Source organism: Triticum urartu, chromosome 5 (assembly GCF_003073215.2).
Source record: "Triticum urartu cultivar G1812 chromosome 5, Tu2.1, whole genome shotgun sequence".
NCBI lineage: Eukaryota > Viridiplantae > Streptophyta > Magnoliopsida > Poales > Poaceae > Triticum > Triticum urartu.
Genome location: NC_053026.1, coordinates 235,015,002 through 235,038,505, shown reverse-complemented (window position 1 = coordinate 235,038,505; position 23,504 = coordinate 235,015,002).

Genomic DNA, 23,504 nt, shown 5'->3' with positions numbered 1-23,504 from the left:
TTGGGTCTCTTTTACCATGAATTACAATGTCTAGTCAGTCCTTGATCTTTAAAGGTGCTCTGCATTTATGTTTTGCGGTCTCAGAAAGGGCTATCGAGGTACCATCTTGTTATATCATATTATGATTGTTTTGAGAAAGTGTTGTCATCCGAGATTTATTATTATGGCTTGCTAGTTGATTATGCTATTGATATGGGTAATCATGAGACCTGAGAATTATTGCAAATGTGGTTAGTTATAATCTTTGCTGAAAACTTCAATGCTAGCTTGACATCTTTACAACAACAAGAGCAAATAGAGTTTGTAAAAGTTTTTCTTTATTTCTTTCAGTTTGTCAACTGAATTGCTTGAGGACAAGCAAGGGTTTAAGCTTGGGGGAGTTGATACGTCTCCGTCGTATCTACTTTTCCAAACACTTTTGCCCTTGTTTTGGACTCTAACTTGTATGATTTGAATGGAACTAACCCGGACTGACGCTGTTTTCAGCAGAATTGCCATGATGTTGTTTTATGTGCAGAAAACAAAAGTTCTCGGAATGACCTAAAACTCCACGAAATACCTTACAATAAATAATAAAAAATCCTCGCCAAAGATGAAGACCAGGGGGCCCACACCCTTCTCATGAAGGTGGCCCCCCCTAGGGCGCGCCCCCCTACCTCGTGGGCCCCCTGGAGACCCCCCGACTCCAACTCCAACTCTATATAACTTCTTTCGGGGAGAAAAAATAAGAGAGAAGAAATCATCGCGTTTTATGATACGGAGCCGCCGCCAAGCCCTAAAACCTCTCGGGAGGGCTGATCTGGAGTCTGTTCGGGGCTCCGGAGAGGGGGATTCGTCGCCGTCGTCATCATCAACCTTCCTCCATCACCAATTTCAAGATGCTCACCGCCGTGCGTGAGTAATTCCATCATAGGCTTGCTGGACAGTGATGGGTTGGATGAGATTCACCATGTAATTGAGTTAGTTTTGTTAGGGTTTGATCCCTACTATCCACTATGTTCTGAGATTGATGATGCTATGACTTTTCTATGCTTAATGCTTTTCACTAGGGCCCGAGTGCCATGATTTCAGATCTGAACCTATTATGTTTTCATCAATATATGAGAGTTCTAGATCCTATCTTGCAAGTCTGTAGTCACCTATTATGTGTTATGATCCGTTACCCCGAAGTGACAATAATCGGGATACTTACCGGTGATGACCGTAGTTTGAGGAGTTCATGTATTCACTATGTGCTAATGCTTTGTTCCGGTTCTCTATTAAAAGGAGGCCTTAATATCCCTTAGTTTCCATTAGGACCCCGCTGCCATGGGAGAGTAGAACAAAAGATGTCATGCAAGTTCTTTTCCATAAGCACGTATGACTATATTCGAAATACATGCCTACATTACATTGACGAATTGGAGCTAGTTCTGTGTCACCCTATGTTATGATTGTTACATGATGAACCACATTCGGCATAATTATCCATCATTAATCGGATGCCTACGAGCTTTCCATATACTGGTTTACGCTTATTTACTTTCCCGTTGCTATTGTTACAATCACTACAAAATACCAAAAAACATTACTTTGCTTTCATTACTCTTTTGTTACCGTTACCATCACTATCATATTACTTTGCTACTAAACACTTTGCTGGAGATACTTAGTTTCCAGGTGTGGTTGAATTGACAACTCGGCTGCTAATACTTGAGAATATTCTTTGGATCCCCTTGTGTCAAATCAATAAATTTGGGTTGAATACTCTACCCTCGAAAGCTGTTGCGATCCCATATACTTATGGGTTATCAGGGGCATATGGGTTTGGTTGGCAAGGAGTTGGCATCCGACGCAACGTTGGACAAGGTCATGTGCATCTGCTCGGGTCGTCGGCCAGTAAAACTCTATACGGAAGGCCTTGCTAACAAGGGCCCGAGCTGCGGCATGGTGACCGCCGAGTCCAGCGTGAATTTCAGCCAAGAACTGTTGCCCCTCTTCCTCGGAGATACATCGTTGAAGAACTCCGGTAGCACTTTTCTTGTAGGGTTCTCCATCATGAACCTTGTAGGCCTTTGATCGCCAGACAATGCAGCAGGCCTCATTCTCGTCCTCAGGAAGCTCCTTCCTGTTAAGGTAGGCCAGGAAGGGTTTGGTCCATGGGGCAATGACTAGCATGATGAGATGCGCCGACGGTGTTATTTCGGTGGCTGAGCCTCTGATGACGTCGGTGTTTCCAGGATCTGGGGTTATGTTTGGATCCGGACTAGTGTTGCCGTTTTCCCCTAGCCACACCACGGATGGCTTAAAAAGCCGTTCCAGAAAGATATTAGGTGGGACGGGTCGCTCTTAGCGCTGATACGAGCAAAACGTCCGCCGCTTGATTACTTTCTCGAGCCACATGATGGAACTCGAGCCCCTTGAACCGGGATGACATTTTTATGACTGCGTCATGATAAGATGCCATCTTCGGATCTTTGGCGTCGAAGTCTCCATTTATTTGAGATATTGCAGGGTTTGAGTCCCCGCGCACTTCTAGGAGTTGTATGCCCATGGAGACGACCATCCAGAGACCATGCAATAAGGCCTCGTATTCGGCTGCGTTATTGGAGTCTGTGTATAGTATTTGGAGTACGTACTGAACGACGTCTCCAGTACGGGACATTAAAGCGACGCCTACTCCTAGCCCTGCAAGCATTTTGGAGCCATCGCAATATATAACCCAATTGGAGTATGTGTCATACTCTTTAGGGAGTTCGGCCTCTGTCCATTCGGCGATGAAGTCAGCCAGTACTTGGGATTTAATAGCTCAACGTGGTTTATATGTAATGTCAAATGGGAGGAGCTCAATGGCCCATTTAGCAATCCGGCCCGTGGCATCGCGGTTGTTTATAATTTCATGGAGTGGTACTTCGGAAGCCACTGTAATCGAACACTCCTAGAAGTAGTGGCGGAGCTTTCGGGATGTCATGAAGACCGCGTATGCTATCTTTTGATAATGGGGGTACCGGGATTTGCATGGTGTAAGGACAGTGGATACGTAGTATACTGGCTTCTGAAGAGGGAATTTATGTCCATCCTGTTGTCATTCAATGACGAGCACGGCGCTCACCACCTGATGTGTTGCTGATATGTATAATAACATCGGTTCGCCGGCATTTGGTGCGGCCAGGATTGGATTGCTTGCGAGGAGGGTTTTTATTTCCTCCAGTCCGGCTGTTGCTGCGTCCGTCCACTCGAAGTGATCGCTTCGCCGTAGAAGGCAATAGAGTGGTAGTGCCTTTTCTCCCAATCTGGAGATGAAGCGGCTTAGAGCTGCCATGCAACCCGCAAGCTTTCGAACTTGTTTAAGGTCTGTTGGTGTAGCCAATTGGGACAAAGCTCCATTTTTGGCTTGATTTGCTTCAATTCCTCTATTGGAAACGATGAAGCCCATCAGTTTTCCGACCGGGACACCGAAAACGCACTTTTCCGGATTGAGCTTAATGTCATACACGCGGAGGTTGTCGAATGTGAGACGTAAATCGTCTATTAGTGTTTCGACGTGCCTAGTTTTGATGACGACGTCATCCACATAAGCTTCAACTGTCTTGCCGATCTGTTTCTCCACGCATGTTTGAATCATGCGTTGGTATGTGGCGCCTGCATTCTTGAGTCCGAAGGGCATGGTGTTGAAGCAGAATGGCCCATATGGGGTGATGAATACTGTTGCAGCTTGATCGGGCTCCTTCATTTTGATTTGATGGTATCCGGAATATGCGTCAAGGAAGCACAGTGAGTCATGTCCTACGGTACCGTCAATGATTCGATCAATGCAGGGAGGGGGAAGGGATCCTTGGGGCAAGCATTATTGAGGTCTTTGAAATCGACGCACAAGCGCCAGGATTTGTCCTTCTTTGGTACCATTACCAAGTGTGCCAGCCAGTCCGGATGTTTTATTTCTCTAATGAATCCGGCCTCAATTAGCTTGGCTAGCTCCTCCCCCATAGCTTGATGTTTCATTTTTGAAAAGCGTCGTAGTGCTGGGTTGACTGGCTTATATCCCTTCAATATATTGAGGCTGTGTTTGGCCAGCTCGCGTGGGATTCTTGGCATATCAGAAGGGTGCCAGGCGAATATATCCGAATTCTTGCGCAGGAAAACTCGTAGAGCGGCGTCAACCGTCGGGTCTAGTTGTGCTCCAATGGATGTTGTCTTCTTGGGGTCTGTTGGATGGACTTGGAATTTGACTATTTCTTCTGCCGGTTTGAAGGAGCTGGATTTGGGTCATTTGTCTAGGACCACATCATCCCTGTCCACCATGGAGCGCAGCGCGGTTAACTCTTTGTCCGCGAGGGCTTCAAATAATGCCTCGAGGGCCAGGGACGCTGTTTTATTCTCGGCGCGGAGTGCTATGTCCGGATCACTAGCTAGAGTGATTATACCATTGGGCCTGGGCATCTTAAGCTTCATGTACCCGTAATGTGGTACTGCTTGAAAGCGCGTAAAAGCATCTCGCCCTAAGAGGGCATGATACCCATTGTTGAAGGGGGCTAATTGGAAGGATATTTCTTCGGGCCGATAGTTCTCCGGTGTGCTGAATACCACATCGAGTATGATTTTTCCCGCACACCTTGCCTCCCGACTGGGAATGATTCCTCGGAAGGTCATGTTTCTTTGCTCGATGCGGCTCATATCTATTTCCATTTTTCGTATTGTATACTCATAGATGAGGTTTAGTCCGCTGCCGCCGTCCATGAGAACCTTGGTGAGCCGAAAGCCATCCACAATGGGGCTGAGGACCAAGGCGGCTGGTGCTCGGACTGTCCTATGTTTTGGCTCGTCGCTAGCATTAAAGATTACCATCGTGTCGTTCCAGGGGTTTATTGTTGCGATCTGGAAGACTTCGGCGAGCTCGCGGAGTGCCCTTTTGCACCTATTATTTGAAGCGAATGTCTCAAAGACCGTCAGTACTCTGGGGTCGTCGTCTTCTGGAGGGTGTTGCTCTGTGGTGTTTTTGGTAAGGATGTCCTCGCCGCTTTTGGCTACCTGCCGGAGTATCCAACATGCTCTAAGGCTGTGGGTTGGTATGGTATCCGGTGTGGTATGTATTTTGCATGGGCCATCGAGCCATCCCTCCAAAACGGTTCCGCGCCGCGTAACGAGTTTGTATTTCTTGAACATTGGACTGGGCGTGTCACAGGGGTGCGCCCTTTTCGCCTGGACTAGTGGTTGAGTTGGGACCGGTGGCTCCCATGCTTTCTAATATCTCCAGGCACTTTCCATTCCGCTGTACTTCTGTATGATAGTTGCCAAGTCAGCGAAGTGTATTATGCGGCGGCGATTAATGGCATTGAGAATTCCTTCGTTCGTGCAATTGTTGCGGAACGCTGATATCGCGTCCTCGTCGCGGCAATCTTTAACCTTGTTCTTAACAAGGAGGAATCTGGCCCAAAAGTGATGGACCGTTTCCTGAGACTGCTGTTGTATGCTCATGAGAGCGCTTATGTCTGGATGGGTGGGCGGAGTCGGATTTGAGCCCTGACCCGATCGATGATCCGGAGTCTGAGGTTTTTCCAGACTGAACAGTACGGGCTACGGAGTATCTTCTGATTTTTGAAGCTTATCGTCTGACTCTATGTTCGGAGGACAAGGCGTGCCTTTCTTCTGGTACTTGTCCGGGTTCTTGAGGTCGGAGATCCAAACATAATTCGTCCTCAATATAGAGGAAGGGTTATCTTGCTCCTCGACTACCGCTGTCTGGTAGGTGATCGGTGGAGAGTTAATCTCTCTCTAGTCGTGTTTAAGCCCAATCCGATCGTAGTCTAGCGACCCCCAAGGCGGCAATGTGATCTAGGAGTTCGTTCAAAGACGAAAAATCCGTCGGATCCATCCATTTGGCGCATTCAGAATCAACGCAGAGGCGATTTTTGATGACTCGAGAGGTCATCATCGTCGACTTAAAGGCCGAGCGGGCGATCATGGTAAAACCGCCCAGCCGAAGGGTTTGGCCTAAGGCCAGAGCTCGTCCGGAGGACCCTTTCGATGACGGCAGAGTGGAACTCTCAATGAAAGCACCAATGTCGGTGTCAAAACCGGCGGATCTCAGGTAGGGGGTCCCGAACTGTGCGTCCAAGGTCGATGGTAATAGTAGACAAGGGACACGATGTTTACCCAGGTTTGGGCCCTCTGTATGGAGATAATACCCTACGTCCTGCTTGATTGATATTGATGAATATGAGTATTACAAGAGTTGATCTACCTCGAGATCGTAATTGCTAAACCCTAGAGGTCTAGCTTGCATGGCTATGATAATGAATCTGTCCTATTCGGACTAAGTCCTCCGGTTTATATAGACACCAGGAGGATCTAGGGTTACACAAGGTCGGTTATAAAGAAAGGAATCTAAATATTCGGTCACCATGCTTGCCTTCCACACCAAGGAGAGTCCCATCCCGACACGGGTGCAGTCTTCGGTCTTCGTATCTTCACAGCCCATCAGTCCGGCCCATGGCTAATAGGTCGGACGCCCGAGGACCCCTTAGTCCAGGACTCCCTCACCCCCTAGTCTAGGACACCGTCAGTTGGTATGATTTTATATTTTATTTATGGTGTTGTCCTAAGGTGCCCTCCGTTCTCGCGCAAACATGAGGGCCCCCCGCTGTACGGTGTTGTAATATGTTCATGGTTCGCTTATGGTGGGTTGCGAGAGTGACAGAAGCTTAAACCCGAGTAGGTGGGCTATGGCGTATGGGATAAAGAGGACCTGATACTTTATGCTATGGTTTGGTTTCATGACCTTAATGATATTTAGTAGTTGCGGATGCTTGCTAGAGTTCCAAGCATAAGTGCATATGATCCAAGTAGAGAAAGTATGTTAGCTCATGCCTCTCCCTCATATAGAATTGCAAGAATGATTACCGGTACTTATTATCGATTGCCTAGGGACAAATAACCTTGTTGACAAGAACCCTTTTACTAAACACATAACTTTTATTATCTTGCAAAGTACTTCTAGTTTTATTCTTGCAAATCACGTAGTTCTAGCATCACACCTACAAAATAGTTTCATACTTGTTTCCCATAAAGCAAACGTCGAGTATGCGTAGAGTTGTATCAGTGGTCGATAGAACTTGCGGGAATATTTGTTCTGCCTTTAGCTCCTCATTGGGTTCGACACTCTTATTTATCGAAAAAGACTACAAACGATCCCCTATACTTGTCGGTTATCAGGCCGCCTAAACCACAAGCAACCACATGCATAGAGCAGTTGAACACGCTGGAAATGGTCGCCTACAAGTCGGCCGAACCCACTGACTATCAGCAACAGGATAAATTATACCTGCCTCCAGAAGCTTTAGTATTTCATTTCTTACCACTTCTTTCATCTTAGGATTTAACCGTCGTTGGTGATCAACAACTGGTTTAGCGTCTTTCTCCAATTGTATTTTGTGCTGGCATAGAGTGGGACTAATGCCCTTAAGATCATCAAGAGTATATTCAATAGGAACATGATGCTTCTTCAGAGTTTTCAATAATTTCTCTTCTTCCTGTTATGAAAGGTTAGCACTAATAATACTAGGATATATCTTTATTTTCATCAAGATAAGCATATTTAAGAGTATCAGGTAATGGTTTAAGCTCAAACACGGGATCACCCTTAGGTGGAGGACGATCCCCTAGAATTTCAACAGGCAAGCTGTGTTTCAAAATAGGTCGTTGTTTAAAGAATACTTCATCTATTTTCCTTCTTTCATTCATAAACATATCATTTTCATGGTCTAGCAAATATTGTTCTAAAGGATTATTAGGAGGCACGGCAATAGAAGCAAGTAATTTCATCTTTACTAGGCAATTCTTTATCATGGGGTTGTCTACGAAATTTAGCAAAATTAAAATCATGAGACATACCCCCTAAACCAATAGAAACAATATCCTTTTTGCAGTCTATCTTAGCATTACCAGTATTCAAGAAGGGTCTACCATACATAATGGCACAAAAGCCATCTTGTGGGGAACCAAGAACAAGAAAATCAATAGGATATTTAACTTTACCACACAAGACTTCAACATCTCTCACAATCCCGACTGGTGAAATAGTATCTCTATTGGAAAGCTTAATAGTAACATCAATATCTTCTATCTCAGCAGGTGCAATATCATGCATAATTTCTTTGTATAAGGAATGAGGTATTGCACTCACACTAGAACCCATGTCACATAAGCCATGATAGCAATGATCTCCTATTTTAACAGAAACAACAGGCATGCAAACAATAGGTCTATGTTTATCTTTAGTATCGGGTCTAGCAATTCTAGCAGCTTCATCACAAAAGTAAATAACATGCCCATCAATATTATCGACCAAGAGATCTTTAACCATAGCAATACTAGGTTCAACTATAATTTTCTCAGAGGGTGTAGCTGTTCTAGTATTACTCTTACGAACCACAGTTGAAGCTTTAGCATGATCCTTCATTCTAACAGGAAAAGGTGGTTTCTCAATATAGCCAGTAGGAACAATAGGATCAACATTATAAGTGATAGTATTTTCTTCAACTTTAATAGGTTCAACTACTTTTACTTTGATGGGAGGATGATATTTAAACCACTTATCCTTAGGGAGATCAACATGAGTAGCAAATGATTCACAGAAAGAAGCTACTATCTCAGAGTCAAGTCCATATTTAGTGCTAAATTCATGAAAAGCATCAGTATCCATGAAAGATTTAACACAATCAAACTTAGGTGTTATACCTGACTCCTTACCTTCATCGAGTTCCCAATCTTCAGAGTTGCGTTTAATTCTTTACAATAAATCCCATCTGAATTCCATAGTATTCATCATAAAAGAACCAAGTGCAAGAAGTATAGAGCATGGAACGATTATTGAGAGAAAGCCGAGCATAAAATTTTTGAATAATAATTTCTCTTGAGAGCTCATGATTGGGGCATGAATATAACATTGACTTAAGCCTCCCCCAAGCTTGAGCGATGCTTTCTCCTTCGCGAGGCCAAAAATTATATATATAATTACGATCACGATGAACGAGAAGCATAGGATAAAACTTCTGATGAAATTCCAATTTCAATCGGTTGTAGTTCCATGATCCAACATCATCACATAGCCTAAACCATGTCAATGCCTTTCCCTTCAATGATAAAGGGAAAGACCTTCTTCTTGATAACATCCTCGGGCATACCTTCAAGCTTAAATAATCCACAAACTTCATCCACGTCGATTAGGTGCATATCGGGATGTAATGTTCCATCTCCTGTAAAAGGATTAGCTAGTAGTTTCTCAATCATACCTGAAGGAATTTCAAAGTAAATATTTTCAGTAGGTTGAGAAGCAACTCTGTGCTCTACTGTTCGGGGTGAAGATACCCCGAACAAGCCCCTCAAAGGATTATTTTCCATAGTAGCAAGTGACAGTAAATTTCAGCACACTATATAATTTTTTCCTTACCAAATTACACCTACCAAAGGCGCTTCACTCCCCGGCAACGGCACCAGAAAAGAGTCTTGATAACCCATAAGTATAGGGGATCTATCGTAGTCCTTTCGATAAGTAAGAGTATTGAACCCAACGAGGAGCAGAAGGAAATGACATGTGACGCCCCAAGACTGGAGCTTCAGATGCCTTCCAGGGTTTCCGAGATTCGTTGTGTGATTTGTTTTTACTTGTTGCATTCATCATTGCATCATGTGCATTGCATCATGTCATCAAGTCTTTAATCTTTCCAACTCAACTACATAAATTGAGGCAACTCACATGGTGGTTTCTCTTTAAAACATACCCTCTCGATATTTAGGGAGATATTATAAAATATTCCATTGTTTTCGAATCACCCATGAACCCACTTGCATATTAAATCCCTTGGCCTTTTCTTCTTCAAGTTTCGACTCTCTAGCCTTGCCAATAATTCTTTTACCTTTTTCTAGAGCTCTACCAAAATTCTCAACATTTTTGGATACTCCTAAAACCTCGTCCTAGTCCAAACCCATTTGAATTAAATTCAAATGAGTTTGAATTCTTATCGTTTGATTCGGCCTTTTCTAATTTTCTCGGACCGAGCATATTTTTCTGAGTCCAAGAAAATTACCCGCATGTTCAAATTCAGTCAAAGTAGTTTTATGAGAGAGGGAGAGAGAGAAGAGGCCCATCAGCCATCCAACCCACCTGGGCCTCCCTCCCTCATGCGTCGGCCCAAGGCCAAGGCCCAACCAGGCCCCCGTTGCTTACCCTAGCAATCCTTGCACTCCTCTTCCTCGTCCCCTCGCGCCGCCACACGCACATGCATCGCACCAGGAGAAGCCACACCCGAATCCCCATCCCCATCGATCTCTCCCTCCTCTCGCTCCCTTCCTCACGTGCCAGGGAGGAGCCCCGAGCCCTCACCCTCGCTCCCTGCGGCAGTTCCTCCCACGGCACCTCTCCTCCCGCTTCTCCTTGCCGCCACCTCCCTCTGCTCCACTCGTGTTCGGAGCTCGTAGACCCCGGACGACCGGCCAGAGCCACCCATCTCCCTGTGCTCGTCTCCCTCTCCTCCCTCGCAGGCTCCCTTCTTCGCCTTGCCTTGTCACCGGCCCATGCTCCGCCTCGTCGTGCCTCTGCTCATCGCCTGAACCTCCCGGCTGCAGCTCTCTCACCCCGTTCGATCTGGACACTGGGCCCCGAGCTCCTCGACCTGCCGCCTGCTCGCCGGAGCAGCAGTAGCAGCCCCGTGCATTGCCGGGGCCTTCCCTACATCCCCCTCGCCGCTGAACTGGTCTCCTCTCCTTCCTCCTCACGGGTGCCTGCGACAAGCTTCACCAGCAGCACGCCATGCGCCCGCGCGTCGGTTGTCGGACCCCGGCAAGCAGGACCCCGCCACCGGTGACCTGAAGGACGAGTAGGGCGCTCCGCCACCATCTCCAGCAGCGCCTCCACACCTTTTCTCCCACCTCCCATGCTGCCTGACGAGTTCCTGCCCGACCTCCTCGTTGACCTCTGTCACAAGTCCAGCGAGCAGCGTCTTCGGGTTTTTTTCGCCAAGTCCATCGAAGGCCCTGAAGATCGTACCCCTTCATGCCGGCAAGTCGGACCCCGAACGATCAAGGACTTGTGGACCATGTGGATCTACCGTCGTCGTAGACCCGGGTTGCAAAAACGCCAAGTTCCTCTCCGCCGTGAACCACTACTTCCACAACGCGTCCTGAACGACTATCGGTGCCTTGGGTTTCATCAAGTTCCCCTACGACCCGTGTTCGACTGCGAGAATACCACAAAGTACCCTTTCGGATCACCAAGTTAGCTACCATCGTCGTGAACCGCTTTCGGAACGTGTATCACTATGCCCAAGTACCACTCCCCCCGGAGACCATGGATCCGTCAAGTTCCGGTACCGTCGTCGTGGACCCGACAAGTTTGTGAGTACAACTACTTCCTCTACGACCCGTGAGAACCGCTACTTTTGCTACCGTTGAGAGAACATCTACTTCCTTCGACGAACTTGATCCGTTCTGAAAACGCACGCTACGAAGGTATAACCATCGAGACAACCGCCCGTGAACGAATGCTTGTGTTGTATGAGATGCTCCTGTTTGGCCGTGTTCGCACCGTGTCTGTTTTGTCCCTCGTTTCCTTTCCACCGATTCGTGGGACACCCGGTATCCGGGATCATTCCCCGTACCTCTTGCACATTCCATACATCTCACATTTGTTTCTTGCACCGGCATCTCTACTAGTTGTCGGATCATCAGGATGTTGCCGTGGCACCCTTTTCTTTCCACCACGGTGGCAAATTCTTCACAATGGTCTTATCAACATTTTCATAAAATTGCATAAACTTGAACATGTCATCCGCATCATGATAATAACATTTAGTATGGTTAACGTTGTTGTTGCATTAAATTGCTAAAGCACATGAGGATTTGCCGGAATTGTTGTTCGATGTTTCCGGCCTCATTTAAAAATGCCTAACTGTGTATTTTACTCATGTTTCACCTCTTGCCATGTTTAATAACATTTAATATTGTTGGGTACATAAACAAGAGCGAACTAAATAATTGATGTGGTGTTTCATCAATATGCAACTCGTTGCATATTGAGCTCCACTTAACTTGTAGTGTTGTTTGTGCACTTTGCCATGCCATGCATATTTAAACCGGACATGCATCATACTTGGTTGTGCATCATGCCATGTTTATGTGATGGTTGTTTACTATGTTGCTTGCTTCTTTCTGGTTTGCTTCTCTCGTTAGCTTCGGTTTCGTTCCGGAGTTGTGAGGATCCGTTCGACTACGTCCGTTTGTCTTCTTCATGGACTCATTCTTCTTGCTTGCGGGATTTCAGGCAAGATGACCATATCCTCGAAATCACTTCTATATTTGCTTGCTAGTTGCTCGCTCTTTTGCTATGCCGCGATACCTACCACTTGCTATATCATACCTCCCATATTGCCATGTCAAGCCTCTAACCCACCTTGTGCTAGCAAACCGTTGTTTGGCTATGTTACCGCTTTGCTCAGCCCCTCTTATAGCGTTGCTAGTTGCAGGTGAAGATGAAGTTTGTTCCATGTTGGAACATGCATATCGTTCGGGATATCATTATTATTATAGCTTGTTTACATTAATGCATCTATATACTTGGTAAAGGGTGGAAGGCTCGGCCTTATGCCTGGTGTTTTGTTCCACTCTTGCCGCCCTAGTTTCCGTCATATCGGTGTTATGTTCCTTGATTTTGTTTTCCTTACGCAGTTGGGTTATAATGGGAACCCCTTGACAGTTCGCCTTGATCAAAACTCCTCCAGCAAGGCCCAACCTGGGTTTTACCATTTGCCACCTAAGCCTTTTTCCCTTGGGTTCTGCAGACTCAAGGGTCATCTTTATTTTAAACCCCCGGGCCAGTGGTCCTCTGAGTGTTGGTCCAAAACAGAGCCACTTGCAGCGCCACCTCGGGGAAACTTGAGGGTTGGTTTTAGTTGTACATAGTGTTCATCCGGTGTGCCCTGAGAACGAGATATGTGCAGCTCCTATCGGGATTTGTCGGCCCATCCGGGCGGCTTTGCTGGACTTGTTTTACCATTGTCGAAATGTCTTGTAACCGGGATTCCGAGTCTGATCGGGTCTTCCTTGGAGAAGGAATATCCTTCATTGACCGTGAGAGCTTGTGATGGGGTAAGCTGGGACACCCCTACAGGGTTTTGAACTTTCGAAAGACATGCCCGCGGTTATGGGCAGATGGGAATTTGTTAATGTCCGGTTGTAGAAAACTTGACACTTAACTTAATTTAAAATGAATCAACCGAGTGTGTTGCCATGATGGTCTCTTTTCGGTGGAGTCCGGGAAGAGAACACGGTCTCGTGTTATGCTTGAATGTAAGTAGCTTCAGGATCACTTCTTGATCACTCTTAGCTTCTCGTCCATGTTTTGCTTCTCTTCTCACTCTCATTTGCGTAAGTTAGCCACCATATATGCCAGTCCTTGCTGCAGATCCACCTCACTACTCTTTCCTACCCATAAGCTTAAATAGTCTTGATCTCGCAGGTGTGAGATTGTTGAGTCCCCGTGGCTCACAGATACTTCCAAACAGTTGCAGGTGCCGATGATACCAGTGTAGGTGATGCAGCTGAGCTCAAGTGGGAGCTCGATGAAGATCGTGTTCGTTGTGTTGTTTCGTTTCCTTTCGATCAGTAGTGGAGCCCAGTTGGGGCGATCGGGGATCTTTTTCATTATGGGTTGTCTTTCTTTATTTGGTTCCGTAGTCGGACCTTGATTGTATCTGGATGATGTAATGCTATATTTATGTATTGTTTGAAGTGGCGATTGTAAGCCAACTCTTTATCTCTTTCTTATTCAGTACATGGGATGTGTGAAGATTACCCCTCTTGCGACATACCTACTATGCGGTTATGCCTCTAAGTCGTGCTCCGACACGTGGGAGATATAGCCGCATCGTGGGTGTTACAAGTTGGTAATCAGAGCCTTCCCCGACTTAGGAGCCCCCTACTTGATTGAATCGCTGATGTTGTTGAGTCTAGAAAAATGTTTTGAGTCTTATAGGATTATATATATATATATATATCGGAGAGTAGGATTCTTTTTACTCCTCACTCCCTTCGTCGCTCTGGTGAGGCCTCCTGACGTAGAGTTTTGACTCTTCTCTTCTCAAATTTCACTAAAAAATTTTAGGATCACGCGGGTATCTTGGAATCGTTCCGATGGTTTTGTGACGAGAACATTGTTCTTGGTGCCTCCTGACATCTAGGGGTTGTGGCAGTGTCCCGGGGAGTTGAGCTCCGAGGTGTTGTCGTCACAATTTTATCGTTGTAGTTCCGGAATACCTGAGTTCACCAACATCGAAAATCTGTTTTATGTAGTTGTTGGTGAGATAACCTCGACGCCACCCAGTACTGGGGTGGGAGTTCGGGAGTATTACCATAACTCGTATAACGGATGCTTTTCGAAGGTTGAGGTAAATTATTTCCGAAGGTTTCTTGGTTATGTGTTGAAGGATAGATACAGCTGGATGTAGGAATTGTTAGTTTGGGTGACATATTATGCTTCCCCTGTATCCCCAACACCTGATTGCATAACTAGAAAGTTTTGGGAGTTTATAAGTGGGAATTCAAGTATATCGTAGGATATCTTTCCAACAGACACATGATACGACATGGGGTCAATCATATGTTTGTTTCTGGCTTATTTGGCAAGCCAATCCTTTGTTTGGTTTTGAGTTGTGGTATTCGAGTTGCTTCAATGACAAGTGTTGATTCCATACCTTCCCCAAATGGTGTCCTCATACTCCTATGTGAATACCAATCCTTCATGATAATTGGGATTGTCATGTCAATCCTTTTCAACCGGTGTGTTTTCTCTTCAAGTGGATCCGATCATTTTAACATCCGCAAGATCACCTCTCGTTTTTCCCAACGTTATTCGTTTCATCCGTCTCCATGTTGACTTTGTTTTCCCACGCTCCCACCCTTTTTCTTCAAGGAATCAGATTTCTTAATCAAGTATCCATCTTATTGATGCGAAGTCTCTCCATTCTTTTCCGTCAATGTTCTTACCCGGTGGTTCTCGTGAAGATGCTCTACAAGTTCATCATTCTTCGTTCTCTTTCTTCTCCGGTGGATTCAACTCAAGCCTTGTCAATCACATCATTTTCCTCCTTTCAAATGCTTTTCCCATGCTGGTGCACCTCTTAATCATCCACTTCACACTATTCATTGTTCCGGAGTGCTGAAGATATCTCGAAGATTCATGTTTCCACTCTGCATTCATTCAAGCACTTTCGAGGATGTTATCTCTTCTGAGCCATTTAATTCAACCGACGCAATCTCCCTTTAAAGCAATCGTTCAATGGTGTATCTTTTGAGTGGGCCCTAACCCACAGGTCTTTCCTAGGATCTTACCTGACTCTTCTAATTTTTCCGGTGCTATCCTCAAATTATTTGAAAGTTTGACGTAAGAATGAACTGTCATCAGCCATATGTCTTCCTCCAAGATCTTTCAAATTCTTTCATCGTTGGCTCGACCTCTTCTCTTTTGATTCTCTGGAGTCCATCATCTCAGAATTATTCATTCCAGCTTTCAACTCTCGTTCTTCAAATCTTACCGGTGCATCATTCAAGTATTCTCTTATCAGCTCGTGATCTCTTCGTTCTCATGTATCTAAATCCCAACAAGTATCTTCATTCGTTTTCAAAATCTTCCAGGTGTTTTGTGCTTTTGCTACTTTCATTTTCAAGTCTTACGGTGGTTTCCTCAAGATTCTCTTCCATGGTTATCATATTAATTCATTCGTTGTTTCAATCCTACCGGTGGTTCGTTGAAGACCTTATCAAGTTAGCTATATCTCTCTTAATCCTTTTCTACGAGAATAAGTAGTATGCCAAATCCGTTGCTTGTCATCAATCTAAATGATGAGGGATAAGCATAATGTAATTCTTATTCTTGTTTCTTCCAAGTGATTAATTCCTTATTTCGGAGGTTCATCAAAATTCTTGATTTCATTTGGTCATCTTTCTTTTCCGGAGTTTCAGGTTTTCCGCTTTATCTCATCGCAACGCTCCACTCAATCATTGCAAGGCTTCAATCTTATTCTTTTCATCCTTCACTTGCTTTTGATCTTTCTTTTATTACCGGAGTTCTCACGATGGCTCAACTTGCTGGTTCGTCAAGGATTCTGTTCATTCTTCAATTGTTCTTCAAGATCTCTCTCGAAGTCATGACCCGCCAAGCTATACACTAAAATAAACATGGTGTTCAACACTTGTCTTCTTTTGAGGAGTTCAAACATTCTTGTATTCTGAAGTGCGATTCTTTCTCTCTTATCTTTTGACGTGGTGTTATGTCATTCTTGATAATTTCCCTTCGGGTTTCATGATTCACAAGTTTTCAAAGAGTGACATATTTAAATCCATCATTTTCTCTTCGCTCAAGAGATCTTTTCAACCAATCAATCTTTTTGTCAGAGTTACAATGGGTTAGTTTTCACCTAAAGCTTTCCCTAAGGATTGTTGTTATTTATGGTGCTTATAAATGATCCAAGTTCTTCTTTTATCCTCCCGGTGATATAAGTTTCTCGTCTCCTTGTTCATATCAATCCAATCTATCATTTCCGTTAGTGGCAAAATTTTCACCTCATAATTTTGAGATGTTGTCTATAAGCCCACACCAAGCTTATCCTTTTGTTGTTGATAATCCAACAACTCCTTTCTAGCATTTGTTGTAAGCGTGCTCTCTCAAGATCTTGTTTCCCTCCGTTCACTCCATTCCATTCTTTCGTTTCTTCCGGAGGCATTGTGTTGTTGCTCTCTGCTCTCATCATCTCGAATGGTGAGGATCGTGTTCTTTTCGTGCTTATCCATTTAATGGGAGTGTTGTGCTCGCTGCTCAAGTTCTTTTCATCTTATCAAGTTTCATATCTCTTTTCAACCTGAGTGTTGTCCGCCATTTGTTCTTCCTTCTTCCTCTTTCCTACCGGTGTGTTTTTCAACTTTGTTCATTTTCGTGGTATTCTTTCTTTCAAGTGGTTTAACACCTCAAGGTTCTTTGGTTTCACTCATTTGTTAAAGAAACAACTTTGTTTTACCTCTTATCTTCCTCTTCCTTTTCCCTCCGGTGCCATCCAAGATCTCGGGACGAGATCCTCTTGTAGTGGTGGACTGTTGTGACGCCCCAAGACCGGAGCTTCAGATGCCTTCCAGGGTTTCCGAGATTCGTTGTGTGATTTGTTTTTGCTTGTTGCATTCATCATTGCATCATGTGCATTGCATCATGTCATCAAGTCATTAATCTTTCCAACTCAACTAAATAAACCGTATGGATCTTCGATCCATTTAAATTGAGGGAACTCACATGGTGGTTTCTCTTTAAAACATACCCTCCCGATATTTAGGGAGATATTATAAAATATTCCATTGTTTTGGAATCACCCATGAACCCACTTGCATATTAAATCCCTTGGCCTTTTCTTATTCAAGTTTTGACTCTCTAGCCTTGCCAATAATTCTTTTACCTTTTTCCGGAGCTCTACGAAACTTCTCAACATTTTTGGCTACTCCTAAAACCTCGTCCTAGTCCAAACCCATTTGAATTAAATTCAAATGAGTTTGATTCTTATCGTTCGATCTGGCCTTTTCTAATTTTCTCGGACCGATCATATTTTTGTGAGTCCAAGAAAATTACCCGCATGTTCGAATTCGTTCCCTAAACCCCTCTTCCTTTTTTTCCTTTCTCTGTATTGTTTTCAGTCAAAGTAGTTTTATGAGAGAGGGAGAGAGAGAAGAGGCCCATCAGCCATCCAGCCCAGCTGGGCCTCCCTCCCTCATGTGTCGGCCCAAGGCCAAGGCCCAACCAGTTCCCCGCTGCTTACCCTAGCGATCCCTGCACTCCTCTTCCTCGTCCCCTCATGCCACCACATGCACATGCATCGCACCAGGAGAAGCCACACCCGAATCCCCATCCCCATCGATCTCTCCCTCCTCTCGCTCCCTTCCTCACGCGCCAGGGAGGAGCCCCGAGCCCTCACCCTCGCTCCCCACGCCAATTCCTCCCACGACACCTCTCCTCCCGCTTCTCCTTGCCACCACCTCCCTCTGCAGCCCTTGTGTCCGGAGCTCGCAGACCAAGGACGACTGGCCAGAGCCACCCATCTCCCTGTGCTTGTCTCCCTCTCCTCCCTCGCAGGCTCCCTTCATCGCCTTGCCTTGTCGCCGGCCGTTGCTCCGCCTCATCGTGCCTCTGCTCATCGCCCGAACCTCCCGGCTGCAGCTCTCTCGCCCCGTTCGATCTAGACACTGGGTCCCGAGCGCCTCGACCTGCGCTTGCTCGCCGGAGCAGCAGTAGCAGCCCCATGCGCTGCCCGGGCCTTCCCTGCATCCCCCTCGCCCATGAACTGGTCTCCTCTCCTTCCTCCTCGCGCGTGCTTGTGACAAGCTTCACCAGCAGTATGCCATGCGACCACGCGTCGGTTGTCGGACCCCAGCAAGCAGGACCCCACCACCGGTGACCTGAAGGACGAGCAGGGCGCTCCGCCACCATCTCTAGCAGCGCCTCCGCACCTTTTCTCCCACCTCCCATGCTGCCTGACGAGTTCCTGCCCGACCTCCTCGTTGACCTCTATCACAAGTCCAGCGAGCAGCGTCTTCGGGTTTTTTTTCCGCCAAGTCCATCGAAGGCCCTCAAGACCGTACCCCTTCATGCCGGCAAGACCGGCAAGTCGGACGCCGAAAGATCAACGACTTGTGGACCATGTGCATCTACCGTCGCCGAAGATCCGGGTTGCAAAAACGCCAAGTTCCTCTCCGCCGTGAACCACTACTTCCATAACGCATCCTGAACAACTACCGGCGCCTTGGGTTTCACCAAGTTCCCCAACGAACCATGTACGACTGGGGAATACCACCAAGTACCCTTTCGGATCTTCAAGTTCGCTACCATTGTCGTGAACCGCTTTCAGAACGTGTATCACTACGCCCAAGTACCACTATGCCCGGAGACAACGGATCCGTGAAGTTCCGCTACCGTCGTCGTGGACCCGACAAGTTTGCGAGTACAACTACTTCCTCAACGACCAGCGAGAACCGCTACTTTTGCTACCATCGAGAGAACGCCTACTTCCTTTGACGAACTTGATCCGATCCGAAAACGCACGCTATGAAGGTATAACCATCGACATGACCGCCCGTGAACGAATGCTTGTGTTGTATGAGATGCTCCTGTTTGGCCGTGTTCGCACCGTGTCCGTTTTGTCCCTCATTTCCTTGCCACCGATTCATGGGAAACTCGATATCCGGGATCACTCCCTGTACCTCTTGCACATTCCGCACATCTCACATTTGTTTCTTGCACCGGCATCTCTACTAGTTTTCAGATCATCGAAACGTTGTCGTGGCACCATTTTCATTATCATCGCCATGGCACCCTTTTCTTTCCACCACGGTGACAAATGCTTCATAATGCTGTTATCAACATTTTCATAAAGTTGCATAAACTTGAACATGTCATCCGCATCATGATAATAACATTTAATATGGTTAACGTTGTTGTTGCATTAAATTGCTAAAGCACATGAGGATTTACCGGAATTGTTGTTTGATGTTTCCAGCCTCATTTAAAAATGCCTAACTGTGTATTTTACTCATGTTTCACCTCTTGCCATGTTTAATAACATTTAATATTGTTGGGTACATAAACAAGAGCGAACTAAATAATTGATGTGTTGTTTCGTCAATATGCAACTCGTTGCATATTGAGCTCCACTTAACTTGTAGTGTTGTTTGTGCACTTTGCCATGCCATGCATATTTAAACCGGACATGCATCACACTTGGTTGTACATCATGCCACGTTTATGTGATGGTTTTTTACTACGTTGCTTGCTTCTTGCCAGTTTTCTTCTCTCGTTAGCTCTGATTTCGTTCCGGAGTTGCGAGGATCCGTTCGACTACGTCCGTTTGTCTTCTTCATGGACTCGTTCTTCTTCCTTGCGGGATTTCAGGCAAGATGACCATATCCTCGAAATCACTTCTATCTTTTCTTGCTAGTTGCTCGCTCTTTTGCTATGCCGCGATACCTACCACTTGCTATATCATGCATCCCATATTGCCATGTCAAGCCTCTAACCCACCTTGTCCTAGCAAACCGTTGTTTGGCTATGTTACCGCTTTGCTCAGCCCCTCTTATAGTGTTGCTAGTTGCAGGTGAAGATGAAGTTTGTTCCATGTTGGAACATGGATATCGTTTGGGATATCATTATTATTATGTCTTGTTTACATTAATGCATCTATATACTTGGTAAAGGGTGGAACGGTCGGCCTTATGCCTGGTGTTTTGTTCCACTCTAGCCGCCCTAGTTTCCGTCATACCGGTGTTATGTTTCTTGATTTTGCGTTCCTTACGCGGTTGGGTTATAATGGGAACCCCTTGACAGTTCGCCTTGAATAAAACTCCTCCAGCAAGGCCCAACCTGGGTTTTACCATTTGCCACCTAAGCCTTTTTCTCTTGGGTTCTGCAGACTCAAGGGTCATCTTTATTTTAAACCCCCGGACCAGTGCTCCTCTGAGTGTTGGTCCAAAATAGAGCCACTTGCAGTGCCACCTCGGGGAAACTTTAGGGTTGGTTTTAGTTGTACGTAGTGTTCATCCGGTGTGCCTTGAGAACAAGATATGTGTAGCTCCTATCGGGATTTCTCGGCACATTCGGGCGGCTTTGCTGGACTTGTTTTACCATTGTCGAAATGTCTTGTAACCGGGATTCCGAGTCTGATTGGGTCTTCCTGGGAGAAGGAATATCCTTCGTTGACCGTGAGAGATTGTGATGGGCTAAGTTGGGACACCCCTGCAGGGTTTTGAACATTCAAAAGTTGTGCCCGCGGTTATCAGCAGATGGGAATTTGTTAATGTTCGGTTGTAGAAAACTTGACACTTAACTTCATTTAAAATGAATCAACTGCGTGTGTTGCCATGATGGTCTCTTTTCGGCGGAGTCCGGGAAGAGAACACGGTCTCGTGTTATGCTTGAACGTAAGTAGCTTCAGGATCACTTCTTGATCACTTTTAGCTTCTCGTCCGCATTTTGCTTCTCTTCTCACTCTGATTTGCGTAAGTTAGCCACCATATATGCTAGTGCTTGCTACAGCTCCACCCCACTACCCTTTCCTACCCATAAGCTTAAATAGTCTTGATGTCACGGGTATGAGATTGCTGAGTCCCCGTGGCTCACAGATACTTCCAAACAGTTGCAGGTGCCGATGATACCATTGCAAGTGACGCACCTGAGCTCAAGTGGGAGCTCGATGAAGATCGTGTTCGTTGCGTGGTTTCGTTTCCTTTCGATCAGTAGTGGAGCCCAGTTGGGGCGATCGGGGAACTTTTGCTTTAGGGGTTGTCTTTTTTTATTTGGTTCCGTAGTCGGACCTTGATTGTATCTGGATGATGTAATGCTATATTTATGTATTGTGTGAAGTGGCGATTGTAAGCCAACTCTTTATCTCTTTCTTATTCAGTACATGGGATGTGTGAAGATTACCCCTCTTGTGACATGCCTACTATGCGGTTATGCCTCTAAGTCGTGCTCCGACACGTGGGAGATATAGCCGCATCGTGGGTGTTACATGACAAGCGGCTTTTAGTAAGGTATTCTCTACAAGCACCAAAATTATCTGCAACAGATAGTTTCGTGATAAGGTAATTCGTATCGGGTAACAAGTAATAAAAGTAAACAAGGTGCAGTAAGGTGGCCCAATACTTTTTGTAGCAAAGGATAAGCCTGGACAAACTCTTATATTAAGGAAATCGCTCCCGAGGACACATGGGAATTATCGTCAATCTAGTTTTCATCATGCTCGTATGATTCGTGTTTGTTACTTTGATAATTTGATATGTGGGTGGACCGGTGCTTGGGTACCGCCCTTCCTTGGATAAGCATCCCACTTATGATTAACCCCCTTGCAACCATCCGCAACTACGAAAGAAAAATTAAGGTAAACCTAACCATAGCATGAAACATATGGATCCAAATCAGCCCCTTACGAAGCAACACGTAAACTAGTGTTTAGGCTTCTATCACTCTAGCAACCCATCATCTACTTATTACTTCCCAATGCCTTCCCCTAGGCCCAAACAATGGTGAAGTGTCATGTAGTCAACGTTCACATACCACCACTAGAGGAAAGACAACATACATCTCATCAAAATATTGAACGAATACCAAATTCACATGACTACTTATAACAAGACTTCTCCCATGTTCTCAGGAAAAAAAGTAACTACTCACAAATCATATTCATGTTCATAATCAGAGGGGTATTAATATGCAGAAAGGATCTGAACATATAATCTTCCATCGAATAAACCAACTAGCATCAACTACAAGGAGTAATCAACACTACTAGCAACCCACAGGTACCAATCTGAGGCTTTGATACAAATATCGGATACAAGAGATGAACTAGGGTTTGAGACGAGATGGTGATGGTGAAGATGTTGATGGAGACTGACCCCCTACCCATAAGAGCATCGATGGTGATGACGTTGCTGATGATTTCCCCCTCCCGGAGGGATGTTTCCCCAGCAGAACAGCTCCGCTGGAGCCCTAGATTGGTTCTGCCAAGGTTCCGCCTCGAGACGGCGGCGCTTCATCCTGAAAGCTTCCTTTGTATTATATTCAGGGAAAAAGACACCTTATACCAAAAGATGGGCATCGGGGGCCTGCCAGGTGGCCCACGAAGCATGGGGTGCGCCCAAGGGGGTAGGGCGTGCCCCCACCCTCGTGGACGGTGGCTGGCTCCCCTCTGGTGCTTTCTTCGCCCAATATTTTTAATATATTCCAAAACTGGCTTTTGTGGAGTTCCAGGACTTTTGGAGTTGTGCAGAATAGGTCTTTAATATTTGCTCCTTTTCCAGCCCAGAATTCCAACTGCCGGCATTCTCCCTCTTTATGTAAACCTTGTAAAATAAGAGAGAAAAGGCATAAGTATCATGACATAATGTGTAATAACATCCCATAATGCAATCAATATCGATACAAAAGCATGATGCAAAATGGACGTATGAACTCCCCCAAGCTTAGACCTCGCTTGTCTTCAAGAGGAAGCCAATATCGAAAAATATGTCCACATGTTTAGAGATAGAGTTGTCGATAAAATAAAATACGGACATGAGAGCATCATGATCATTCTTAGAACAACAACATATGTAAAGTATGAATCAGAAACATCATTGAAAACTAACAAACTATAATCTCAGTCATTGAAGGAATTGTAATTTATCATAACATCGGAAAGAGTCAATATAAGAGCTTTTCATCAAGTCCACATACTCAACTATCATTTAGTCTTTCACAATTGCTAACACTCACAAAATACTTATGGGTATGAAGTTTTAATCGGACACAGAGAAAGATAGGGGCTTATAGTTTTGCCTCCCAACCTTTTACCTCAAGGGTAATGTCAACAATAATAGTGTATTAAAACCCACATCCAATTAGCTATATATATATCAGGATCTTTCCAACACAAGTGCTTGCCAAAGGATAAAATGTAAAAAGGAAA